Genomic DNA, 17,107 nt, shown 5'->3' with positions numbered 1-17,107 from the left:
GCAACTCTCTGTTCGCGGAAATTACTTTCTGATCGATCGGCTAATCGATCCATGGCCAATCGATCCGCTGATTGATTCATCAACTCTCTGTACGCGGAAAATCACTTCCCAATCGATCGGCTGATCGATTGGAGTTCTGATTTCTGCTGCATTTCACCACTAATCCATATACAATGCACATGTATCAACTTAAAAACATCATAAGATTCCTAGGCATGTCGTTATTGTCATTGTTCATAGTTTATTAACTAACATCAAAATAACTAGTAGTCTATGCATAACATGGTGCATACTTTCACAATTCGTGACATTTAACATTCTAAAGGTGCGGAATAATAAGTAAATCAGAAATTCTAATTCTTTAAACTTGCTAGTCTCCAAGAGTCTCTATTCCAAGTTCCTTCTCACATACATCTTGACACATTGCCCTCCAGCCTCCGCTAATCCATCTTCCCTTTACCTTTATCTGCAGTATAAGGAAAAGGGAACTATAAGCTTGGGAGCTTAGTAAGAACCATCTACCTCACAAAACATGTATTAGATGAAATCATGTTTTTAAAAGATACTATTGGAAATGCATGCTGATAGTTATACTGAAAATGCTAAAACATGGCATACTGATATATGAGTCATGACAATCAAATACTGATCATAGAACTATCTTATTGTATCAATAAGAAAATTGAATGGATACATAAACTAAGCTAAACTAATGCTAGGCTAATGCTAAATCTGAATTGTATTCACATAACTGAATTGTGAAGTTTTGAAAACTATTTTTCATAATAGATAAAAATAATAATCATGCTACTGATGGACCCGACAACTGTACTTGCTATGCGTGCATCCCTAACTAGACCCGAGGTAACTAGTCCCGAATCTAGTAGGGTTTACTAGGTTATCTAAACCTAGGGGCGACTATGGGAGCCCAACCCAAAGACAACTAAGAGTCCAGCACAGTGCCACTGATAAAAGTAAAATACTGATTCATAAGCTGATTTATCTTATCTTTCTCTTACTAGGTTATCTGAACATAGAGCTAGATTATCTGAACCTAGAGGCGACTATGAGAGCCCACCCGTTGGACCATAGTCCCATATAAACTGAAGCAAGACTAAGCATGCTATTTAAAATGCTTCTATGGCATTTAACTGAGCTAATAAAATGCCTACTGTAGCTTTTAACTGTACTAGTCATTTTATCGAACACTTGGTGTGCTCTATCTCTCCTCTCTATTAGGGGACCACCTCTAGGCACCCGATAACGTCTAAAACCCTAAAACTGGAGAGGGAAAACATGTCTGGCCCATCTAGAGGTGCTCAAATAAACCCTAATTTGGGAAGGAGGATCAAATACACCCTACGTGCCGACAAATCTACATATGGCTGAACTAAAAATATAAAAACATACGGTTAACTACTTATACTGCAGGTGAGGGGTTACTTACTTCATGCGCTAGGTTTCTTACAGTTCTGACCGCTAGGTTTTCTAAGAAGAAGATCTCCTCGACGATCTTCTTATGTCTACGCGTTCTTCTCGCGGAGATGTGCATCCTCGTACTAGAGTCATCGCCGAAAAGTGCTCCTATGACCCTAGGGATGGAACCCTAGGTCCCTTGGGGCTTAGTGTGCAGAGATGGTGAGGAAGAGGGAGAGGGCGTCGATTGAGGGTGAGGGTGAGGAAGAGTTGCCGATCCAAAAATAATAAACCCTCTTTTAAATTCCCTATTTATATTAAGTGATTAATACGACCCAACTAAATCATAAATATAATTTCTCTCCTCTTCTTTCAGCACACCCCTACTGGGGCCATCTGGTTACTAAAGTCATGCTATAAGTTGTAGGGTCTAATAGTTCGCGGGTTCAATTCCCGCTTAGGCTATTTTACGTTTTTATTTCATTTTGCTACTTCTGCTACTCCAAAAATTCCATAAAAATTTTCTAAAATTTTAAAAAAATAATAGAATATTTATAAAATTTATTTGAGAATTTTCGAGCGTTACACTCGACCTAGTCATACTCAGCGTTGATTTAGATATCCATGTCCCCTCTAGATATCTATCCGATCAGGACTGTTTCAGATCAATATACCTATTAATCTATGTGACTTTATTATTAATTATATACGTATAGAAAACTAAATAATTAATGATAAATACTTACCTTTATCAAATAATTATCCACAAAATACACAAAGAGTGTCTTGGCACATAAATGCACACTCTAACAATCTCCCACTTGCATTTGCCAAACACTATAGACTCTCAGTCCTAGGCTCTTCACATGGGTCTCATGTTTCTGTAGATGTAAGGCCTTTATGAGTGGGTCTACGATGTTCTTACTAGTATTTACTCTGCTAATCAACACATCACCCCTCTAAACAATCTCTCTGAGGAGGTGATAGTTCCTCAATATATGCTTGGATCGTTGGTGAGACCTTGGCTCCTTTGCTTGCGTTATGACCGCATTATTGTCATAGTATAGCACAACTGGATCAACAATGCTAGGAACCACTTCAAGCTCAGCTATGAAATTTTTGATCCACACAACTTCCTTTGCTATCTTCGAAGCTGCTATGTACTCGGACTCAGTTGTTGAATCTGCAACTGTCTCCTACTTGGAACTCCTCTAGAAAACAACTACACCATTCAAACAAAACACATATCCTTGCTGCTATTTCAGATCATCCCGATCTATTTGAAAACTTGCATCATTATATCCTCTAACGACTAATTCCTCGTCTCCTCCGAAAACTAAGAACATGTTCTTTGCTCTTCTAAGATACTTGAGGATAGTTTTCACTACAATCCAATGACCCCTTTCTAAGATCTGACTGATATCTACTCGTCATACTTAAAGCATACAAGACATCTATTCAAATGCATATCATAGCATACATTATGGCCCCTATAGCCGAAGCATAAGGTATCTTGTTCATTCTACTTCTCTTTTCTTGTGTTTCTGAACATATAGTCTTGGAAAGATGTACAACATGTGACACTAGTAAATATTCTCTCTTAGAGTCTTGTATACCAAAACTATTCAGCATTTTGTCAATGTATGTACCTTGACTCAACCCTAGTAACCTGCTTTGTCTATCTCGGTATATTATAATACCTAAGACATAGGTTGCACCCCCAAGATCTTTCATTGAGAAACACTCTCTCAACTAAGTCTTGGTAGATTCTAGACTAGGGATGTCATTGTCTATAAGAAGTATATCATCAACATATAACACTAGGAATGTAATCTTGCTCCCACTAACCTTCTTGTAAACGTAAGGTTCTTCTGGATTCTTGACAAAATAAAAATCTTTAATGGCTCCATCAAATCGCAGATTCTAACTCTTATATGCTTGCTTTAGTCCATAAATGGATCACTTGAGCATACATAATTTATTGGCGTTCTTGGATTTTATAAAACTGGTAGGTTGTACCACATATACTTCCTCCTGTAACCTTCCATTTAGGAAAGCAGTTTTAACATTCATTTGCCAAATCTCATAATCCTTGTAAGTTGCTATAGTTATCAAAATTCTAATGGACTTAAGCATTGCAACGGGCAAAAATATTTCATCATAGTTAATTCCTTGACGTTGATTGAAACCCTTTGCCACAAGCCTAGCTTTATCGGTACTTATGTTCCCATTCATGTCAATCTTTTTCTTGAAGATCCATTTGTAACCTATGGGGTTTACCCCAATTGGCACATCAACCAACTCCCAAACTTGATTGGTGTACATGGAGTCCATTTCAAATTTCATAGCTTCTAGCCATTTCCTAGAATCATTTAAAGCAATTACTTCCTCGTAAGTCGATGATTCATCATCTTCGATGAGTATCACTTCCTCATCTTGGGTTACCAACCAACCATGTTGGTTGACTCTCGGTGTATTCTTGTAGACTGACATTGATCTCGCGTTTCTTTAGTAGTCTCTAACGAAGGAGACACTTGTACTTGTGGCACTGTCTCATTGTCCAACTGTTCATCTTCCAACCTGTTTATAGAGCCTATAATTTCTTCAAGACTTACATTACTCCCACTACTTTCTTTAGAAATAAACTTCTTTCCAAGAAAGTAGCATATCGAGCAACAATAACTTTGTGCTCACTTGGGCGATAAAAATAATATCCCATTGCAGCTTTGGGATAACCTATAAACATATATTTTATGGATTTTACTGCAATCTCATTAGCATTTTCATTCGTCACGTGAGCATCACAACCCTATATCTTTAGGTAAGATAAATTTAGTTTCTTTTCAAACCATAATTCATAAAGAGTCTTATCTATTGCCTTAGTTGGAACACAGTTAAGTGTATATGTTGCTGTTTCTAAGGCATATCCCCAAAATAACATTAGAAGACTTGCATGACTTATCATTGATCTAACCTTATCCATGAGTATGCAATTTCTCCTTTTTGAAACATCGTTCCACTCTATTGTTCTAGGAGGTGTAAATTGGGAAATTACCCCACTCTTTTAGATAATCAATGAACTCTTGGCTTAGATACTTGCCACCTCGATCACTCTGAAGGGCCTTAATCTTGTTGCCATGTTAATTTTCTATCTCATTCTTAAATTCCTTAAACTTGTCTAGAGTTTCAAATTTATGTCTCATTAAGTAGATATATCCATATCTACTTAAATCGTCAGTAAAAGTCACGAAGTAGGTATATGCTCATCTAGCCTAAACTTGCAATGACTCACAAACATCACTATGTATGAGTTATAGTGGTTCCTTTGCCCGTTCACCTATCTTTGTGAAAGGATTCTTAGTCATTTTTCCTTGTAAATATGCTTCGCATGTATCTATGTGCTCTAATTCAAAAAAGTCCAAATACTCATTATTGAGTAATCTAGCGATGTGTTTCTTGGTTATATAACCAAGTCTACAATGCTAGAGATATGTTAAGTTTGAGTCATGCAATTTATGTTTCTTACTTTTAGTACAATAAATTGGTTCATCTAAGTTAAGAACATAAAGATCATTACTCAATGAATCATTCCCATAGAATATATTGTTCAAATAAAAGGAACATAATTTGTCCTTGAATTGAAATACAAATCCCTTGGTGTCCAAATTTCACACCGAAATGATATTCTTTGAGGAACTAAGAATAAAATAACAAGTTTTTAAATTCAAATAAAGTTCACAAAGAAAATTTATTGAATAGATTCCTACAAATAACGCAGCAATTCTCACTCCATTAGCTACTCATAAGTCTATTTCACCCTTAGACAGCCGTTTACAATCACTTAGACCCCTGCATATTCACATAATTGTGAGAACTACTTCCAGAATCTATGACCCATGATGAAAAAATACTAAGATTGCACTCTATCATAAAGATTCCTGAAGCATCCACTCTACTAGCATTCTTCTTCATTAAGAATATAGCAATTTTTCTTTCAGTGACCTTTCTTGCCTCAATGGAAGCACATGACCTCCTTCTCATTAGATTGGGGTACCTGCATTCCTTTCTTAAGCTTCTTTGAGCTTGATATATGGGATTCTTCACTGCATTAGCCTTGGGATGAAATTTTCCGGTGCTAGGGGCGCTTGTGAGTGTTTTTGACCATCATTCCACGCAGTGAAGGATTTACCTTTATATCCTTCTTAGCAGTTTTCAGCATTACCATCAGATCAGTCAAACTCTTATCCATGCTATTCATGTTGAAGTTCAACACGAATTGAGAAAATGATGGAGGTAGTGATGACAAGACTAGGTCAACAGTCAAGTCCTGATCCAACTTGGAACCTAATGTAACGACCACCCTTCTTACTACTCTCTAAGGATGACCGTTACTTAACTACTTACTCTACTTAACCGGTGTGATTAAAATCACATGGAAACCCTACCGAAAAATTCCGGTAGAGTCTCCCCTGTACCGGTGACCATAATCATTAATACATGACATAATATACACAGCCACAAGCGGCTGGAACACATATCAATCAACCACGCAGTTAAATAAGTGTCAAACACACAATTATCTACTTACTAAACTGAACTCATCCTACATGCAATCTAAACAGAATAAATCTCAAATGACATGAACTTAAAATACAACTCAAATGTTTACAATAACTAAAATGCGGAAACTAAAATTAAAACTTCTTTCCTAGTCCCAAGGCTTCCATAGTCCTGGCATCACACATCCATCCGCACCTCCTTGTCGCCTTCCTTTCTATATCTTTTCCTTTCCTGTATCTGCAGTAAGAGGAAGTGTAGTCTATAAGCAAAATTTGCTTAGTAAGCGCTATCTAACTCACAAAATCTCGATATGCATGTATATAAGTAAAAACATGCTAAAAACTGAATACTCAAAAGGAAATCTACTCATGCTCATCTACTAGTGAAAGAAACATACTGAAAGGCTAAACATGTAAAGTAAATCTATACAATCATGCTAGCATAAAGAACTAAACTTACTGAATTCTAAACACCTTCTGAATCTTATTTCACTTGCTTAAAGACTTATTCTTTAATACTTTATACTTATGTAAAACTTGCTTTACTTGTTCAAAAACTTATACTTATAATAATTCAAAATAATAATCAACTTCTTCTTGGGCCCAGGCATAGTACCATCTTATGCGCGTTCCCTAATAGGTTGGGGTAGCGAGCCACCAATCCTAAAAGAGCAGACCTCGGTCTACCAGGGCCAAGACCTCGGAATTGGACACCTGGATTTGTTTAACGACAAGCTCTTGGATGTCGGGTACTAGCCTCTTCTTAAAAGTAAAATACTTATAATCTTAATTACTTCTTCTTTAAATGCCTCGGCATTTTAATAGGCACCTTGTGTGCCAAAAATCCCGAAAGTCTCGACTTTGGGATCTACTTAAGGCCTCGGCCTTTTCTTTTCTTTATCTTTCTTATACTTTTCTTTATCTTTCTTATACTTTTCTTAAATTCAAAATACTATAAAACCTAACAAAATCTGCATATTTCACTTAACAAAAATCTGCACTGAAATGCTTAATAAAACTACGCTGAGATGTTAAATAAAACTGCATGCTTATAAATAACACCGTTCATGCATATTGAGGTGGCAAGAAAACTTAAATCTGAATACTTGAAATAAATAACATGTATAGCTGCTCATGCTTGTTAAAATAGCAAATAAGGACTAAAGATAAATCTAAATTCTACATACATAGCTAATACAAAATAAACCAGAAACTGATTGCTTTAAAGGAATGCCACTCATGCACATTTAATTACATAAGGAACTAGAACTCTAAATCTACTCATGTTCAACTAATAACATAAGGAACTAAAAATCTAAATCTACTCATGCTCAAACCTTTAGCAACGAAATAGAAAATGAAATCTAATCATGCATATTCAATAGCAAATGGAAAAGTCCAAACAGCATGCTAGAATAAACCAAAAAAAATCTGAAATGCTAATCTACAATGCTAACCATTCAAAATCTGCTATGCTAGACAATCAAAAATCTGCAATGCAAGCTCCAAAGCTAGGATAGGTTTAATGGGCTGTTCTTGTTCAACTTATAGCACAAAAGGAATGGGCCGTTCTTCACAATTTCATAAAGATAGGACTGCAATTCATGTAATGCGGGGTTAACTTAGTGCTTCTAAGCTTATCCTCAGTGATTACTTGTCCTAGTGAAGCATCTATTTATGTACTACTAGTCAAAGTTCACATCTGTAGCTTACAATTCCAAAGAGAAAGATCAAAACTACAATCCTAAATCCGTTCACAGAATATCATAAACACTCACAAACGAAATCTGAACATCACTTGGAGTTAACACATCAAAACAGAATACAAAAATTCGTCTCTGCTTCAATGGAACTCGAATCTAACCCTAGCTTATGAACCATCTCAACAGGAACTCGGAACTTTGCTTACCCATTACTATTCGAAAGCCAAACCAATCGAAAACCAATTGAAAATCCGAAACCAAGAAGAGGAACACGGAATAAACCTCGGAGCTATCCTACTGCAGGTGAGGAAGCACTTACTTAAAGCTTCTTGCACTTACTACCGAGAAGAAGGAAAGGGAAAACTTTTTAGGGTTCGGGCGGATCCTCTCGGCAACTCCTTTGTGTTCCCGAGCTTCTCTTCTTCGAGACAACCACCGTGGATGAAGACTAGCCGGAGGGAAGCTTCGCCGGCGCCGGGATCTCAAGACCTAGCTGCCTCTAGGTTTTCCGCCGAGGTAGACGGCGCTGTCGCGAGGGAGAAGGGGAGAAACAACTTCGGGAGAAATTGTTTTTGGGTTTTGGAAAATCAAAAACCTAATTCCCTTTATAACCTAGGGTATTCTGTTATGGCTTAAGATTATTTCGCTCCTTACCTTTTCACTAAATACACGCGGAAGAGTTGGTTGGCTGCAGTTTTGGCCAAGTCAAGGGTTGCGGTTTCGAATCCTCCGCTGCGCACTTTTTCCCTCTTTTAATTATTTTCTGTTACCAACTATTCTTTAATTCTTTAAATACCATTTGTTCCATATATTAAACAAAACTTGCTTAGCTCAGTTGGTTGGCTGACTTCGGTTAAGACTCGGGTCAAGCCCGAGGTCTTGGGTTCAAAACCCAACTTCAACATTTTTCTTTCTTCTTTTTTTTTTTTAACTTCTCCTTCTTGATAAAAATATCAAACGAACTCCAAAAATTGCATAAAAATACTCTATAAATTCCTAAAAATCTCTAGAATTTTTCTATAGCATTTCTAGATTTTAATAAGGTCTTTTAGGACTCCAAATCGTGAAATTTGGGGTGTTACACCTAAGCTCTCAAGCCTCTCTATGTACCCGATCATCTTGAGTACATGAGACCCAACTTGGTTACCTTCCTCCAACATGGTACAGAATAGTGCTCGAGAGATTTCATACCTCTCTACCCTCACACTTTTTTGGAAGAACTCACGCAAGTGCTGATCAATCTCCCTCGAACTCATGTTCGCATGCTGTCTCTGCAACTTGGGAGATATAGAAGATAGCATGATGCATTGCACATCTAGTGCATCTTTCATATATTGAGAATAATATGACTGATCTTCGTTTGAAGCATCAGGCACGAGCTCCTTCATTGGTTCATCTTTGAGCATGTAAAATTTTCTTTTGTGTCTCAGGATGATTTTTAGTTTCCTATACCAATCTAGGTAGTTGGAACTGAAGAGGATATTCTCTTTCTCGAGAATGCTTCGTAGTGATAAGGTACTTGTGTTTGTCATCTAAAATTTAAAGCAGAGTTTTAAAATTTATGGAATATATTTAATAAAATTTTTTTATAACTCCTATTATTTTATTTAAGTCCAACAACACCCACTTTTAGAATCGGGAATTGGTTGGTAACAATTCATAATATGATCGAAATCTTGAATCATATAGAATGCACACAGCTGAGTTGTAGCTACATGCTACATTAATCAAGTATACCTTAACTTGCTAATCACAAATCTATGTGACTTTCAGTATATTCTTATCGAGCCTCATATTCTCAACACTTGCCCCTCAAATCAATTAACCTTAGCTGAGCTAAACAAGTCAAGGAATTTGAGTTACGTCGATCCACTAATAATTATGATAAATTATTGATGTTTTGACACAAGCCCATGGCTGAGCTGTACCGACTTATGTAAAAATACTAACTATCATCATAGTTATTAGTGGAGGGCATTTAACAAATCGTGAGTTTAATATATTTAAGGGATTTATTATTATTAACACGTCTCACCATAATTAACTTCTTGTGTATTTGCACAATCTCAATACAAGATTTATCTCTATTAATCCTTATAGTATTTTAAGACAAGTAGGGTCTCAGAGATTTTAACATGTTAATCCACTTATGTCATAAGAAATTTATATCTAAATTACAACATGTATTTCTTTACAAGTTTTTAGACAAAATTTATTTCTATCATGAAATGTTAAGATATATAACTTGAAATAAAAAATTAAGATTTCTTTGAAATCTTTCGAAACACTAATTCCTCAAATAAATTTTGAAGAAGAGGCTTCGTACTATATGATCCAATCATGAATTGGCTTTGATACCACTGTTAGAATCGGAGCGCAGCCGAATACATATACTAAATCATGGATCACTTCATGGTACATATAGTTTTATATAAAATAACATAAAACATATCTCAAGTCCTCAATAGACGTGAATATTATCATAGACAGATAAGAGCCCACGTGTGACTCCTCTAGCGGTATCCACGTGAACTAGATCATGAACTTGACACGATCCATTAGGTTCTAGGCTCTGGGATTGACAAAGCCTTGGAAGCACTACCGATCTCTTCCGATGGAAGAAAGCAAAGAAGAAGTCTAGGGAGAAATTGAGAGAAAACTTTCATCTTGAATGTTTCCAAGGATGGCTACTTATTGCCTCCAAAAAATACGAAGAGTTAAGATCTCCATTAATTCTTCATTTAGGATCTCCATTAATTAGGAAGATGAAGAGTTATGACCACCATAAATTCTTCATTTATGTCCTTGATTAATTAGGAAGATGAAGAGTTATGCCTCTTCAAATTTCCAAGGATCACAATGATTGTATCTATCCAAATTCTCTACTCTCTATTTTTTGAATCAAATAAAATCATATCTGATCTTGACCCATATTAGCTTCTAATATTTCAGAATTAATTAATAATCCAATTAATTCTTATTCTAAAATAATCAAGTGATTAATTTTAGTATCCACTAAAATAATCAATTATAAATAATGTTCATGTCTACGTGTTATGCGTGCAAGCCTCTAGGTTTTATACACGAAGAAGTGTAAATCCATACACAGACTAAGGTAACTATCTAGCAACAATTTTTAGCCACCCAACATGATAAAATTAATATCAGTCATAAACTATAAACTACTATGAATTGATTACTGTGTAATTCAATCTCTTCATCTAAACTTACATCCTAATTAATTTGGTACATTATGTATCATTACCAAATTAATTATTTTACTTGATTTCTAAGATATAATAGACTCTTTTTGAATGATAAATCATTTCTCCCATGGTTATAGATTTTGAGTCACTAATATCTCTATCAAGCGGCCAGGATGTTAACACACAATTCAAGAGAGCGATGAATCCTCTATTGACTCAACATTATTCTCTTTGCGCTTTGATATACACCCGACTACCATATTAACCATAATCTGATTAAAGACTACTTTTAATGATATCAAAGTACATAACTCCGTGCATAGAATAAATGAAAGTCTCAAGTTAAATGATCAGTGATCTTGTCTGAAAGCTAGAAAGATAGCGTGCTAGCTTCGATGAGTCATTTTTTGATTGGTAGAAGACTTCTTCGATCGGCAGAGAAACTCCTCAATGATCCTGCGCACACTCAAATGATCTGACAAAGCATTAATGACCAAAGCCCAGGGTGGGGATCCCTAGCAAGGCCCTCCGACGCTCAAGTCAATATAATTTCGATAAGGTGGATGAAGAACAGTAGAGAAAGTGCTTGCGCAAAAGTAGGGTTCAAATGCAGATGTTGCGTACCTTATCAACGGAGATGATCCCCTTTTTATACCACCTCACATAACCTCTGTGATCGTGAGGTAGTCCCTGGTATGCCAGAGTTTGTTAGGTGATATGCAATAATTGTCTGAGGAATCTTTTATCTATTCAATTGTGTACCTCTTTTGTCGTTTATATCTTATGCCCTTACTGAGGCAGTTAGAGGAATATGTTATCATCATTATTTGGCTTATGAGACACATGATGACCTCCGAAGGAATATTCCCCGAAAAATTACAATGAGTTATTATAATGTCGTCAGGTGTTGTCGGTTGAGTGTGTCTCGATTGGTTTTTAGCTAACCGTATTCATGTGTAGAACATATTTTGACCGGTCTCAACAGCCAACCTTATCCATGCTTGTCTTACATTGAATTGTTTCATTATACTTTGGATGCTATAAGAAGTCTTTCAGAGAATGATATGCTACATAGAACATGTTAGAAATCCACTTCAAAGTCATCTGATAACTTGTATACACTACAAATCCACTTAAGAATAAGTATGAAACCCAGTATCTTAATTTCGGCCAATTCTTTATCTAACTTAACAAATACTAGCAACTTTATGAGGCTAAAAGCATTGAGTTCGATCGGTCTTTATAAGGTCGATTATATATTAAGGACTTTGTGAGATTAAGTGTCTTTGGGCCCGGCGAGGTGTACACAGAGAGCCTTATGCTCGACCGACCTTTATCCGACCGATTGCATATTAAGGACTTTATGAGGTTAAGTGTCTTTGCGCCGGTCGGTCTTTGCCCGATCGGGCATACACAGAGAGTTTTATGCTCGACCAGCCTTTATCTGGTCAATTGTATATTAAGGACTTTGTGCCCAACCGATCTTTGCCCGACCAGACGTACAAAAAGAGCCATATATTCGACCTGCCTTTAACCAGTCGATCGTATATTAAGGGCTTTGTGAGGCTAAGTGTCTTTGCACTAGGTCGGTCTTTGGCCGGGCATACATATAGAGCCTTATGCTTGATCGACCTTTATCCAACCAATCGTATATTAAAGGCTTTATGAGGCTAAGTGTATTTGCGCCCGGCCGGTCTTTGCCTCACAGAGAGCCTTATGCTCGATCGGTCTTCATCCAGCTGATCGTATATTAAGGACTTTGTGAGGCTAAGTGTCCTTGGGCCTGTTGGTCTTTACCCAGCCGGGCGTACACAAGGAGTCTTATATTCGGCTGGCCTTCATCCGATCGATCGTATGTCGAGAGTCTAATAAGGCTAAGTGTCTTTAAGCCCGCCCAGGCTTTACCCGACTGGGCGCATATATAGAAGGCCTTACTTTCGACCGACCTTTATCTGGCCGATCGAATATGGAAAGAAGGTTTTTCAAGGTTAAGTGCCTTGGAGCCCGACCGTCCCTTTACTCAGCCAAGCTCATATGGAAAGACTTAGGAGATTTATGTTTAGGCAACTTTTAATCTGGATGACCTCTATTGAACCCGGCCAACTGTCAACTGCTTATCCCATAATCCTTATTTTTTACCGGGCTTAATGTAGATCGACCTTATCCCAAATGCCCTGCTTTATAGTCGATCAGGTTGGACTCTAAAACCTTGGTTCCACGAGAGCCACAAAATCTGGTGAGGAGTACACTCTTACCTTGACTTTGACTATCCCGTCACCTTGACTTGGACCGCCATGTCATCTTCTAGGTCAATTCATTATAATATGTATTAATTAGTTACACTCGTTCATAAGAGGAAAGACCAATGATGCTTAATATATGGTCTCCTCTTAATCGAGTCGTGTCCAGTGTACCTCTTATAGGATCGAAAAGAATTTAGATATCTCTACAATGGTATGATATTGTCCACTTTGGGCCTAAGCCCTCATGATTTTGTTCTTGAGCTCTTCCGAAAAGGCCTCATGCCAATGGAGATATCTTTTCTCTTATAAACCCATGATCTTTCCCATGTATTTTCAATGTGGGATTATGTTTGCAACCTTGCAACCCAAACAATCCCCCCCCTCCCCTCAAACAAAGGACCATAGGCTTCCCACGTCTGATCCTTAACCCACCAGGTCTTCTTGCCCCTCGGTCCACCCGACCTACTAGGACTCCTTACCTAGTCACAACTATGACTTCCTTTCTGGTATCTGGTCCTCTTGATATGAACATAGGAACCCCCACTTTTTTTGTTCGAGGTCAATATTGCACCCACATGGTTCAATCAGACCATAGCTCTTGCGTATAGTCGGAGGTTAAACCTTCTGGAAGTCCGGGCTCTGATATCAATTGTAGGATCGAAAATAATTTAGATATCTCCATAATAGTATGATATTGTTCACTTTGGGCCTAAGCCCTCATGGTTTTGTTCTTGGGCTCTCCCCAAAAGGTCTTATGCCAATAGAGATATCTTTTCTCTTATAAACCCATGATCTTTCCCATGTGTTTTCAATGTGAGACTATGTTTGCAACATTGCAACTCCAACACCTCTATGTTCAAGGCACCTCCAAGTATAACTTAGATATCCATCCCTCGGTCTATCTTGACCTAGTCATACTCTGAGTTGATCTAGATATCTATCCGATTAATGACTAATTTCATATTAATATACCCATTAATCTGTGGGACTTTATCATTAATCATATACGTATAGAAAAGAAAATAATTAATGATAAATAAATGCCTTTATAAAATAATTATCCACAAAATACATAAGGAGTGTCTTGGCACATAAATGCACACATTAACATCTGCACCAATGCATCATTACTGAGCCCAGGATTTACCTTGCCAGGGCGTAGGACGCTGCGCTTGACTGAGTAGTTCGGAGTGGTGATTTGGTGGAACCCAGGGTGGTTGAGCATGCCTGTGTGGGAGTCACTAGAGCTGACACTATTGGCATCTCTCGACATGGCCACGAACCCACCATTAACGCTAGTCTGCAAGCTATTCATGTTGTCGACAGACATATCGGAGCCTACCCGAGCTTTCGGTAGTACGCTGTGTGGTAGAAGCTACTGTCGATGTCAATCCCACCGCCGCCCCCATGATTCCATGAAATCTGGAACCTTCCAACATGTCTACTCCACAAACACCTCTCAGGCATAGAAAGCCCTAAACCTTAGGCAAGTCGAAGAGAAACAAACACCGAAGAACCCTAAAATCTATTGGATCGAGATGCACATGAGAGGGGGGGGGGGGGTTAAATCACATGAGTTTCTAAAAATTATTCTTTTCATTTTTGAAATCAAAGTGCGTAGCGGAAAATAAGTAAGAAATCAAAAATTCTAGAACACAAGAAAACACAGTTGGTTTTACTTGGTTCAGAGTTTTCGACAACTCCTACTCCAAGACTCAGGTCCCGTGGACCTATCGATGGGTAATCCACTAAATAGTCTCTTCCAGAATTGTCGAAAGAGGAGATTGACTACACGAAGATCGAAAAAGTGTTACAGACTATATTTAAGTACAATAAAATTAAACTTTGTTACTGATACATAGGGTTTGAAATGAGAGCGCTCCTGTATCGGTGTCGTCTGCGGGCCGCGATTGGAAGTCCTCGGAGCAGTCGTCAGGCGCAGCAGCTTCACAATAGAGTCACTGCAAGAAGTCAGAGTAGTCGGAACCTCAAATAGATGCATAGTATCTTGTATATAAGTTGTTTAATGAAGCTTGGCCGAGACTGCCTTATATAGGGCATGGAAGGCGCCTTCCATTGGAATTGAAGACGCCTCCAATGCGTCAAATCTGATCCCAAAATTTGCTGAAGCTTATTGCTGAAGTAGTCAACTGTTATCTTACAGAAGGCGACTTCAATACCATTGAAGACACCTTCCATGAACAGTGAGAAGACACCTTCCAATGCCTGAAGGCGCCTTCGGGTACTGTTCATTCGAAGGCTTTTTGCTTCTTTTGCCCTGTAAAATGTGTTAGTACAATAACTACAACATCTACCCTATAAAACAAGATTAACACAGTATATTATAAGTAGTAGTAATTAGTTCTTATCCTCCCAGGACTAGGAACTAGTCAACGTCTCAGTTTAGGGATGCAAAATTGACCTAAACTGGACTAACGCCTACTATCCCTTCGAACGGGGTTACGTCTTCACTTAGTCACTCTGCTTTAGTTACTTACCTCAACTTACCAAGTGTAGAGTTACTTTTCAAAATCAGACATCCAGACTTCCGGAATCAAACATCCTGAACTACCGGAATCGTACATATGGTCTTCTCCAATTGAGAATCACACATCACGATTTTCCATAATTGCACATAAGGTCTTCTCTAGTCGGGAATCACACATCCCGACTTGTCGGAATCGTACATCCGGTCTCCAGCCATCGGGAATCGAACATCCCGATTGTCAATCGAGAATCGAACATCCCGATTAGACTTTCTTCTAATCGGGAATCAAACATCCCGACTGTTAATCGGGGATTGAACATCTCGAGACCTGCACACTCAGTAAATGCATTAGATCACAATAATACCTAACTTAATTCATTTATCATTTATCAAAACTTGAGTTAGACCGTTAATGCAAACTACACCAATAATCTCCCTTTTTGATGTAATGACAATCTGGGTTAAGTTAGGAAAAATATATGCAAAAAAGCACAAAAGAAATGATTTTAAGAGAGGCAAAAACATTGACAATTAGGTAGTTAGCTTTATCCTCTTGATCATTTTTAGGGTTAAATTATTCTGATTTGCTTTTATTTTCTAACTTAAAACTAACCCTTCCCCTTTGACATTCATCAAAAATACATGAGTAAATAGATGAAAAAGAAATATGTGCTAAGTAAAGCAATCAGTGGAAATAATAAAATTTTGGCAATAAAAATTTCAGAAAGGTGTTTGTAGAAACTGTCAATTTTTATAAAAAATTTTTTTACAAGAATTTATTACTCGTTTCAAAATACTTTAAACGAGAGTTTTGAACTTAGAAATTTTTGGAATAGATTTTAAACAAAATAGAATTTGTGATAGATGAAACTAGTATTCAAATATCCTCCCCTTGGACCAGTCATTATTTAAAAATAGCAGACTTCTATAAATTGTCCTTAAATATCTAACCAGTAGTTACTAACTAACTATCAGAAGATAGTAGTGTTCACTTAGTCAAGTTAAGTAATAACATCCAGTTAGTATTTGACTAAAATTGGATTACTTTAACTTGATAACTGTAGTTTGGTATTTCTCACTCAAACTTGTGTTGATGCACAGATATAAACATCTTAAGTCCAAGCAATGGGCCTATGCATCTCACGCTATTCTAATTTTATAAATTTACAATCAACGTAGGTCTAGTGTGTTTATGAGATGCTCAAGTTCTAGATCTATAGAAACATATTTTCTATGGATCAGACCTAGACTAAAGCTAAAATCAATTTTGAAAGTCTAAGAAAATGAGAATTTTAAGAAAAACATAAGTAAGAAATTTTCCCTAGAATTTGTAAAATATTTGAAAAGTATTTTGAAAATAGCAGTCCTAGTCAATCGTACACATTCTTAATTTTCGTCGAAGATTGCTAAATTTGAGTTCTGATAATGGTTTAGTAAAAATGTCAACCAAATTTGATTTTGACTCAATATAATTGAGTTTGATATCGCCTTT

At 37.1% G+C, this 17,107-nt stretch overlaps 1 pseudogene; it reads right to left on the bottom strand.

Moving 5' to 3' along the window:
* The window catches only part of LOC122035345, a 40,888-nt pseudogene extending 26,322 nt beyond the window's left edge, over positions 1 to 14,566 (bottom strand).
* Between the last annotated feature and the right edge of the window lie 2,541 nt (positions 14,567 to 17,107).

This window comes from Zingiber officinale, chromosome 11B, assembly GCF_018446385.1.
Source record: "Zingiber officinale cultivar Zhangliang chromosome 11B, Zo_v1.1, whole genome shotgun sequence".
Lineage (NCBI taxonomy): Eukaryota > Viridiplantae > Streptophyta > Magnoliopsida > Zingiberales > Zingiberaceae > Zingiber > Zingiber officinale.
This window is presented reverse-complemented; position numbering and strand designations above follow the sequence as displayed.